Source organism: Myotis brandtii, unplaced genomic scaffold (assembly GCF_000412655.1).
Source record: "Myotis brandtii unplaced genomic scaffold, ASM41265v1 scaffold84, whole genome shotgun sequence".
Lineage (NCBI taxonomy): Eukaryota > Metazoa > Chordata > Mammalia > Chiroptera > Vespertilionidae > Myotis > Myotis brandtii.
In genome coordinates, this window is record NW_005371410.1 from 1,516,174 (window position 1) to 1,526,287 (window position 10,114).

Below are 10,114 nucleotides of genomic sequence, written 5' to 3' on the forward strand. Positions count from 1 at the left end.
GTCTCTTCCCAGCTCTGGTTGTGGCCAGCAATCCTTGGCGTTCCTTGGCTTTCAATGTCATGACTCTGATCTCTCCCTGTGGAGTCCTATGGTGGTTTATCTTGTGTGTCTTCACATTACCTTCTTCTTCTTCTTTTGTTTTTTTTGTGTTTTTTTTTTTTTTGGTTGACAAGTAATCTTCAATTGAAACATTTTCCTTTGTAGTTCTTAAATAGCTGGATATTCCACTGCACCACTGTTGATATCATCTATGATGTCATGAGGGTGGCGGCCATCAACAATGCACCCCACACACTGGGCAGTCCCCAGGATCTCTTTAATGGTTCCAGAGAGTTTTCTAGCTAAAGATCGGCACCTCATCTGCTGGGCAATGCTGACAATCTCACCAAAAGTGATATTTCCACTGTGCTTGATGTTTGTTTGTTTTTGCTTCTTTCTGTCTCTTGGCGGTTCTTTGAGGGCTCTGATGAGCAGGGCAGAGGCAGAAGGCACTACTTCAATCTGGGGCTGTCTCTTCTGAATGGTCAGTTTCACTGTAACCCTCAGACCCAGTGGTTGCTTTGGCGATGTCATCACCAACCTTTTTTGGAGACAGGCCCAGGGGACCGATCTTGGGGGCCAGGGCAGACATGGCACCCATTTCCCCACCGATGCACCTCAGGTATACGACTTTGATTTTATTTTAAATATATTTTATTGATTTTTTTACAGAGAGGAAGGGAGAGAGATAGAGAGTTAGAAACATCGATGAGAGAGAAACATCGATCAGTTGCCTCCTGCACACTTCCTACTGGGGATGTGCCCACAATCAAGGTACATGCCCTTGACTGGAATCGAACCTGGGACCTTTCAGTCCCCAGGCCGACGCTCTATCCACTGAGCCAAACCAGTTAGGGCATGACTTTGATTTTGTTGGGGTCGAACTTCAGCGGCATGGTGGAGGCAACTGGTGTCGGATGAACCCGGATTTGGGAGAACCGGAGAAGGTTACCCACATTATCTTCTTATAAGAACACTGGACCTATTGAAGTAAGAGCCCACTCTATTCCAGTATAACCTTATCTTCATGAATTACACATGCAATGACTCTATTTCCAAATAAAGTTGGATTCTGAGGTACTAGGGGTTAGGACTTCAGCATATCTTTTAGATGGACACAATTCAATCTGTAGCAATCATTATCAGATGAAAACCTAAATTGGTATGCCCAAGCCTAAATGGCTAGCGAAAATCTTTTTCTAGATCATCTCTCTTCTTCTTCTTCTTCTTCTTCTTCTTCTTCTTCTTCTTCTTCTTCTTCTTCTTCTTCTTCTTCTTCTTCCATAATCCTCATCAGAGGATATGCTTTTTATTGATTTTTAGAGAGAAAGAGGAAGAAGAGAGAGAGAGGAACATCAATCGGTTGCCTCCCATACCCACCAGGACCTGATTGAACCCACAACCTAGGTATGTGCCCTGACCAGGAATCAAATCTGCAACCTTTTAAGTGTATGGGATGACACTCCAACCAACTGAGCCACCCAACCAGAGAATCACCTCTCTTCTTAAAGAAGTTCCATTGCCTGGAGATGGTGACATAATGGGAGGTACAATTCTCCTTTAGACACCAGTCACGTGGATGAAGAAAGAGTAAAGTGAAGAGGTTAGGGTTGCTAAGAATTACAAATGTGTAGTCTATAATAAATATATTTTTGGTGGCATTCAGATGGACTGTCAGAGAGAACAAATAAGGAAAGAACTTCCTTCTCTCTTGCCACTGTTACAGACTCATTCTAAAAAGGTTCTTTTGGAGAAATACTCCCTCAGTCCACTAAGGGTGCCCTGCTTTCCATCAACTCTATCCGGTGGACTCACTAATCTCCAATCATTGCTATCCTCCAATTCACCAATAGTAAACTGCTGTCGAAAATAATAATAATAATAATGAAATAAAACAATAAACAGTGAAGAAAGTATTCAAAAACAATGTGGGGAGGTATTTTGCATTACCCCCCGCATTAGCCTTTGTCTAAAGGTGTTTGGCTTTTCCCCCTGTTTTGTTTTTCTCCTTTAGGAAGGGAGGGAAAGTCAGTGAGACTTTTGAAAAGGCTCAGAACAGAGACGTCACTTTAGAACAAATGACAAGTAAGGCAAGATAAATTTACATTTTTCAGGCCTCATGAAACACAAGGCCAGCTTTGTCTGGGATGCACTGAGAAGTCATTGAAGGTAAGCATCAGCTGCCCACTGGTCATGATGGAGTAAAACCCCAAGAAACTTGAGCTAACGTGCGTTTATATGTAGCCATCGGTTGATCATCCCCAGCTTCCCACAAAGCCCTTTCATTTCCATTTGGAATGAGTATAGGATAACCTAGGCAGGCCAGCCCCTCAGTCACCAAGCAAAACTCTTGACATTTGCCTAATTATCTTTCCTCATTATCATTCATTTCTTGAAGTCTGGGCTTCATTCAGATGCCAGGTATTTCCGAAATTAATCATATCATTGAAAGCAGCATCGTTTCATGTAAATGGACTTTATTATCTAGATCAGAAAGCACCCCCTTTGAGCAGGGAAAGCCCATTTGTAGGGAAAGTTTCTGAAATCTGACATGCTGTCTTCCCACCAAAGACTCTTTAGTGTTGACCTCCCAGCAAGCGCCAAGCATTTGTCACTGAGCACTTGTGTGTGTGTGTGTGTGTGTGTGTGCGCGCGCGCGCATCTAAGAGCCTTGGGCTGGCTGCATGCTAATTTGCCCCATTGTTTCAGGGTGACTGCCTTTCCAGTATTTAAGCACAAAGCTTTTTTGCATAAGCCCTATGCACTATTATTTTATGTTTACTTTGAGGACCATCATCTTACCTTTATTGCAACTGTATTAGGAGACCACAGAGCTTCTTTGTCTCCTGGTAAGGCTGCGGATTACAGGCAGGGTTTAGCAGGATACTGAGACACTCCTCTTTCATTGAAAGGCATCTTACAAATGTTTGAGGACCTTGGGCAGGATCAACACGTGGCTTTGCTCAGCCTCTCTGAATTCAGAGAGGGGAGAAGGAAAATGTTTCTAAGAGCTTGACGAAGGGCCATCAGATTCAATTCCTAGGTGTATAACATTTGGTCCATAAAGGATGGGCAAGTGAGGAATAGAAAGGAAGAAATTCCCACTTGTAGAAGTATCACCAGAACTGGAACAGGGCTTGTAAAAGGGCTATAGACTCAGTTTCACAGCCCTGGCTGGGATGGTATCTAATTAGCAAGTAGGTGTGCCTGATGAGGAACCAAGTCTGTAACACCCTCCCAATGAGAAAGCAATCCCCACCTCTTGTGTGTAAAGTGACACATAAGAAAAGTTCTTTCTACATCTCAGACTCACTCTTCTTTTGTTTTGTGCATTAATACCTCGATCTTAATGATGGAGTATTCTTCCTCTGGGAGGAGCACAGAAAATTAATATTAATTACCTGCAACCTCCCCTTGTATGTGGAAATAAAATTAATATTAATGTTGTGACATAAATTGACAAAAACCAGGACATTAAAAGTTAAGGCTGGCTTGATCGGGGTGGTGAACGCACAATACAATAGACAGATGATGTATTATGGAATTGTACAACTGATACCTACATAATTTTGTTAACCAATGTCATCCCAATAAATTCAATAAAAATAGAAACAATAACTGAAAAGAGAAATGTTAAGGCTGAGGCTTCCTTCATGATGTTTTTTTCTTCTTTGATCATTTCCTCTTTTCTGGAGGAAAGACCTAATCATGGAGTTCATCAAGAAAGAGAAAAACTTGTCAATCTCTTCTTGCTCTCTTAAAAACCAACTGAGAGCTGGTTTTAAACGTACCCCACTTTTTCTTATGCACTCCATTTTCCTAAACCTGAAGACTTTCTTAAACCAAAGGAAAACAGGAATTTCCTCTTCACAGTCTCCAAAAGACTAAGTAATACTCCCCTCATTCTTTAAAACAAATGGACATAAGATTCAAGAAAATTAAGTATGTCCTAAATCAGAATCAGTGGAGAGAACAACTTGTCTGAAATTTGGAAATACGGTTAGGAATATTCCATTATCACCCAAAGGCTTATAGGGGAAAAAGCAAATATAAAAATCAACTTTTGAGAGGTTGTATTTAAGAAAGACCTCAACCCCCTCTATTCTTTTGTAGTGTTTGAAGATTAGCCAAAAGGGGGAAGAGGGAGTATAAATTCAAGGAATGAAGGTCTAGGCTGTTGGCCAGAAACTCAGAACATTCATCTACCCCTCCACACACCCCACATCCCCCACACCCCTGCCTTGGCTGAGAAGAATGTTTCTGGGGAAGAAGTTCCACGAGGGGCTTGAATTTCTCAGGGCTTTCCTAAACTCCAAAAATAAAATGATTGTGAACCTCACCTTTCTCTTTGCATCTGCCTTTAATCATGCTAATCATGGTCTCCTTTAATCGTTTGGTTTCACTGTTATAGACACAAATGACTTATTCTGGTGCCCAGGAATGCCCTGTATTGCCATCCTTTTTATTGGGTATATCATTTCCACTCTCTCTTTGCAACAATACCACCATCTCCTGGGCTGCTCATGATTTCCATAGCTATTTGCACATAATATTTCAGGAAGTTGTTACATTTCATGCAGAACAGTTAAGGGAAATAACTAGATTATAATCTTCTTGAAGGCAGGCTTCTCAAATACAATGACAATCTTATAAAATCAAAAGACAGACCACAGGGTCTGACAAAAGGTGCCTTTCTGCTGTATGAATGTATTTATATAAAACCAGTGGGGACTATTTGAAATTGGTACCACTTAACCAATGTTAAGACACACAATCCCTGTTTTTTCACATTATCTCTAATATTGAACCCAGGAATACTCATGAAGATGCTTAGCAAATGTCTGTCAAAGTGAATAGAAATCATCAATGAGGAATCATGTGAGATGTCCACAAAAGACTGTCCTTATCCACTAGCCAATGTTGTGTGTGTGTGTGTGTGTGTGTGTGTGTGTTTTCATCTATTTCTTAGGACAATATGAACTGAAAATGTTACCTTTGCTCCCCTGACCATACAGATGTAGATACACAGCCAGGGTTCAAGCAGATCTCAATCCTTAACAAATGGTGAATTAAAAATATTTTTTTTTAAATTTGCCTCCCTTTGTTAAGCTCAAACCAAAGACTAATGGCTAAATAAATTGTGTTTTTATAGAATTGACATATCTGGGATTTTTAGGAATTGACAGTGTCCTAGATAAACAGATATAGGGAGGATCTATGAAAGCAGGTACTAACAATCTCAAGGTCGTTGAGGAGGTACTGTCCACTGGGAAATCAAGAAGGTAGGGAGCAGCCTGGCTGGTGTTGCTCAGTGGTTAACCATCAACCTATAAACAAGGTTCAATTCCTAGTCAGAGCACATGCCAGTGATTCTCTCTCATCATTGATGTTTCTACCTCTCTCTCCCTCTCCCTTCCTCTCTAAAATCAATAAAAAATATATTTTTTTAAAAAAAGAAGACAGGGAGCAAAGCAGTTTTGCTCTGATATCAGTTAACTTAGTCTTTAGGAATTCCAAAATTTTTCTGATTTGAAGTTCTATCCCTGGACTGAGTTTTTTAGAGGAGGGAGTTTGCAAACACCAGGGCCCTCTTTCTCTTAGCTGCTTTGGAAAAGTACAAATTCTTTCCTGCAAAGTGAAGTCAAGAGATTAGAAATTGGAGCTGCAGATCCCACCCATGTTGGCTGGGACTTGAGGCCCCTTTGGTGCCATAGTCCTCCCTCAACCCCCCAACCTACACACACAGACATACACTCACCCTCCCTCTCAGAAATTTCTTTGTTACTTATTTAAAAAAAATAACTTCACACATCAAAATCGTTCTTGCATTTTTAACCAGAATGTAAAGCTACATTGACAGCTTCTAGTTTAACAGTTTAAATATCAAATTCTGTTACCCCATCTGAGATAAGGATTGTTCTTTTGCTTTTATTAAGTTATTTTCCTTTCATTAGTGTAATGCTCTCTCCAGTATTAGTTATTCATTAGTGCGTACAAGCTGAGCACCACCCTGCCCTCCACCCTTGGCGTTAGCTGCATGCAGTATTGGGCAGTAGGACACCCCCCTGTGAATCACCCATCACTTGTCTTGAGCCTCAGGACAATTGATGTCAACCCACCAATCTTCCTGCTTCAAGTGACAATGATCCAGACCTCGTTATCAGGGAGCTGCTGTTCGGAGAATGAAAGAAGGGGGGCAAGTGGAGCAGGCCTGGCTTCCACGAAAGGTGGCTTCCTGGGAGTATGCTGACTTTTCTGGAAGATCAGAATGGGCAAGATCCAAGTTGGGAAAACCATACACATATTTCGTTTATAATTTGTAGGTTTTCATATCTTTGCTTTGTTACATGTAGAAATGGATTCAACCTGAGCAGCTTGAAACAATAAAATGAATAATGGCAGAAGGGGAATGCTACTAACTTGAACAGAATATATTAGGGCGCGCGCGCGCACACACACACACACACACACACACACACACACACAGCCTCAAAACTATTGCCTATATCAAGACGTGAAAATTTATAAAAGAGAGGCAGACATAAAAGAAGAAATTGTTTATTTGTTTGTTTGCCTTTATAAAACCCATTTGGGAGAAACATCCGTATATATGCATCAGTTATCTGGCTTGTCCCAGTTATACTGATGGTAGAGATGTCCTTTGTTAGAAATTAATGTGTGTAATAAAGTTTTACATTTTTTATATGTTTTGAAGTATATGAGCAATATTTCTTTTCGCTGCATAATTACTTTTTTGTATACAAGAAAAATGAGGTGCTTAGCCCTAAGTAAATAACCTCAAAACAAACCAAGAATAATAGTTACATTCTTTTCATCTTCTAGACTATATACAATAAATATTTCCAGAAACTTTGTAAGTTACATTATTGTGACTTTTTGCAGAAAAAAAGAAGAAACTTTTATTGAATCGGAACTAAATTCAGACAAAAATATGCCCCACCCCACATAGAGATTTTGCTCCAAATTTATTGAGAGTATAGACTAATTAAAGATACCAGCTTTTTTCTTAGTTCATAGTAATTTCCAAAGTGTTTTCCCTTTATAGTCCAAAGGCATCATTTACTTAGAATAAACAAGGCTATATTTAATGCATTTTAAGTAGTTTATTTTTCTGAATAGGTGCTTTATAAGTTAAATTGATTACAGTTCCTCTTCATTGCATAAACGGTGTCTTTAAGGCTAAGCATTCAAAGGCTTCTAAATAATGGGACTATTTTTTCAAAAAAAATTTTATTGTTGCTACTTTTTTAAAAAAAATAAAGGAAAGTAGCTATGTCATTCACACCTTGAAAAACCAATCTGGGTCTTTAAAAATATTTATGTGGAGGCTGTACAATTTCAAATTGGGAAGGGGGTTAGACAGTGCTGCAAATTCTAACAGGGTCATTAAGAGACCCCTAACCCTTTCTGGTAGCTGGCTCCACTATAATTAGCAGTCTGTCTGTTGCTTTCTTTTCCCTCCCCAGTAGCACTTATTATAACCTTGATTTTTTAAAACATATTATTGAATTTGGTAAAGAAGTTCTAAGTTATGCCAAGTTTGAGTAAACTAGAAAAGTTCTAATATTTTAAGTTGCTCATGATGGACTCTCTATGTAAAGTACTCATTCCATATTTCCCTCATATTGAGTATTTATGACTGTGACCCAGGGTTGTTTTTTTCCTAAAGAATAGTTAGGGAAACAAAACCATGGTGTTTTTTTTCTCTCTCTCTCTTTCTGGGTTCTAGATAAAAAACTGTGTGCATGTGGGCATGCCAGTGTGTATGAACATTTAGATCAAGAACGCAGAGACCATACATCCATAAATTAAAATGAGTTGTCTCTGTAAATTATAATTCTCCATGATTTTATTATTTTTATACTTTCTTGTGAATTAAATTTTTATTTGATAAACTATTATAATATTTCCAACAAGCAAATTTATTTCTTTAATATTGGCTCTAAATTTCAAATACAATTTTTGAAATGAGTTAAAGGGAGTTTTTTAATCTCTTCACAAAATAGAAAATATTACCTTTCTTTTAGAAGTTGTATCTGCATTGGGTACAGGGGGAACAAATGGGGTAATTTGGAAAGAGTAAAAAAATAAAGATAACAGTTGAGTAGGGATCTGTACTAGGCAGTAATCTATCTGACTTAGAAAAGTTGTAAAAGAGAAAGCCAATAAAAATAACCAGAAAAAGATTACTCTTAAGATATTGAGAGAAAAGAGGCTAGTGTGAGGAATGGTGGCAAGGATATTTTATTAGTTCAGGAGTTTTGCTTGTTTGCTCATTTATTCCTTTGTTTGAAGACCTAGCTGTAGAGAATTAAAGTACAACACCAGCGACCAACATTGAGGGAATTATAGAGACAAAAGAGAAAGATAAATTCAAATTTCCAAGTTTCTAGCAGAAGGGTCATTTTCTGAAATGATGGGCAAAAGCCTTAAAAGTAACCCTTACTCCTAAAGAATGTAGTCCATGTGACTATGCTTTGGATGATAGCCTGAGAGAGAGAGGCTGACTCAATCTCTTTCCTTTGTTGGTCATTATTTGCCGTTGACACAGAAACTCCTGCCCAATCTGGTGGGTTATAGGTGGTCAATAGGCCATGTTTGGTTCCATCTACCTTTGTTAAAACTCATCACTGGGGATGAGAATCCTGGTTATTGTATTCTGAATTTGCTAGAGATTGGTTTCAAAGTATTCAGTAGCTTCCAGTTAACACTAAAGTAAATCCCAGGTTTCCTACTTACTTCTTGTCTTCATAGCTCTCCTCACTCTCCAACACAAACCCCTCTGCATTTGGACCACCTTGCTCTGCATTCAGCACCATCTTCTCACCACCTAATTTATTTCTTTTTTTTTTTCAATTTTGCCTATCTTGCCAGACACACTTTTTCTAGATTCATCTGAAAAGTTGGAAAAGAGAGAGCCAATATGGAGTTCAAAGTTTACATTAAAGTCCCCCAAAATTCCATGCTACACTGAATAACCCCTTCCCCAAACCTTTGCAGACTTGTGGGTTTAATAACTCGGTATATTAGCTTCACAGTATCGAGGCTTTTATTGCAAACCTCTCTCTCTCTCTCTGGATCTGGATCCAGTGTCTTGGAAGATGAACATCACTAGGACGGAGAAGAACACAGAGTATGGATGGTCTTCACAGACACATTATGCTAATTACTTGTGGGTTTTCCTGCTTCCCTCTCATCCTCATATCCTGCAGCCATATGGCAGAACTGGAACATTGTTCTAGAATTGAGTCTTATTCATTCAGACGACAATTCTTGCGAGCCTAAACCTTGGAGGGGAATTAAGCTCAGACTTTCTGCAAAAAGATGCTCCTTCTATCCTCATCCCACCTCCTGAACCCTCCCCCATGTCCCTGTAGTAGCCTGTTCTATTTGAGACTTGAATCCGTTTAGATGGTTTCCCTTATGCAACCTACAGCAATTAAAAAATAAGTAACAGCCCTAGCCTGTATGGCTTGGTTGGTTGGGCGTTGTCTGGTGTACCAGAAGGTTGCCAGTTCTATTCCTGGTCAGGGTACATGCCTGGGTTGTGGGTTCAATCCCCGGTAGGGGGTGTGCAGGAGAGCACATCTATGTTGTGCTCCTACATCGATAGTTCTCTCTCTCTCTCACCCTCTCCCTTCCTCTCTCTCTAAAAATCAATAAACTATCCTAAAAAAAACTGTTACACCAACAGTGCCATTCCTCCTCATAATGTAGGCACTCTCCTTCTTTCCTTTAGTAAGAAAACAAGTTTCACACTTTGTGTTTGTTTATTGGATAGAATCCAGAGAGAGAGCTGTATGATGGAGGACAGAGTCTAAAGGATGACTTGTCTGTTTACAGATGAGTAATTAGACTTGCTGCACTGGTGCTGTGGGATGGTGACTTGCAGGTCTGATATTTATTTACACAATTCACTGAATGTAACAGATTTTGAAATATAGCTTATAAATATTTAGAAAATATTGTTTCTAAGTATCTGCAGTTTCTTTACAGTGTGTCAGGCTATTTATTTTGAAACAGCATCTCTTTTTACTGAGAAGAAAGGTAGGGA

The 10,114-nt window shown here is 39.3% G+C and overlaps 1 pseudogene; it reads right to left on the reverse strand.

Annotated features, from left to right (window-relative positions):
- Positions 1-207: 207 nt before the first annotated feature.
- Positions 208-8,879, reverse strand: LOC102251889 (annotated as a pseudogene).
- Between the last annotated feature and the right edge of the window lie 1,235 nt (positions 8,880-10,114).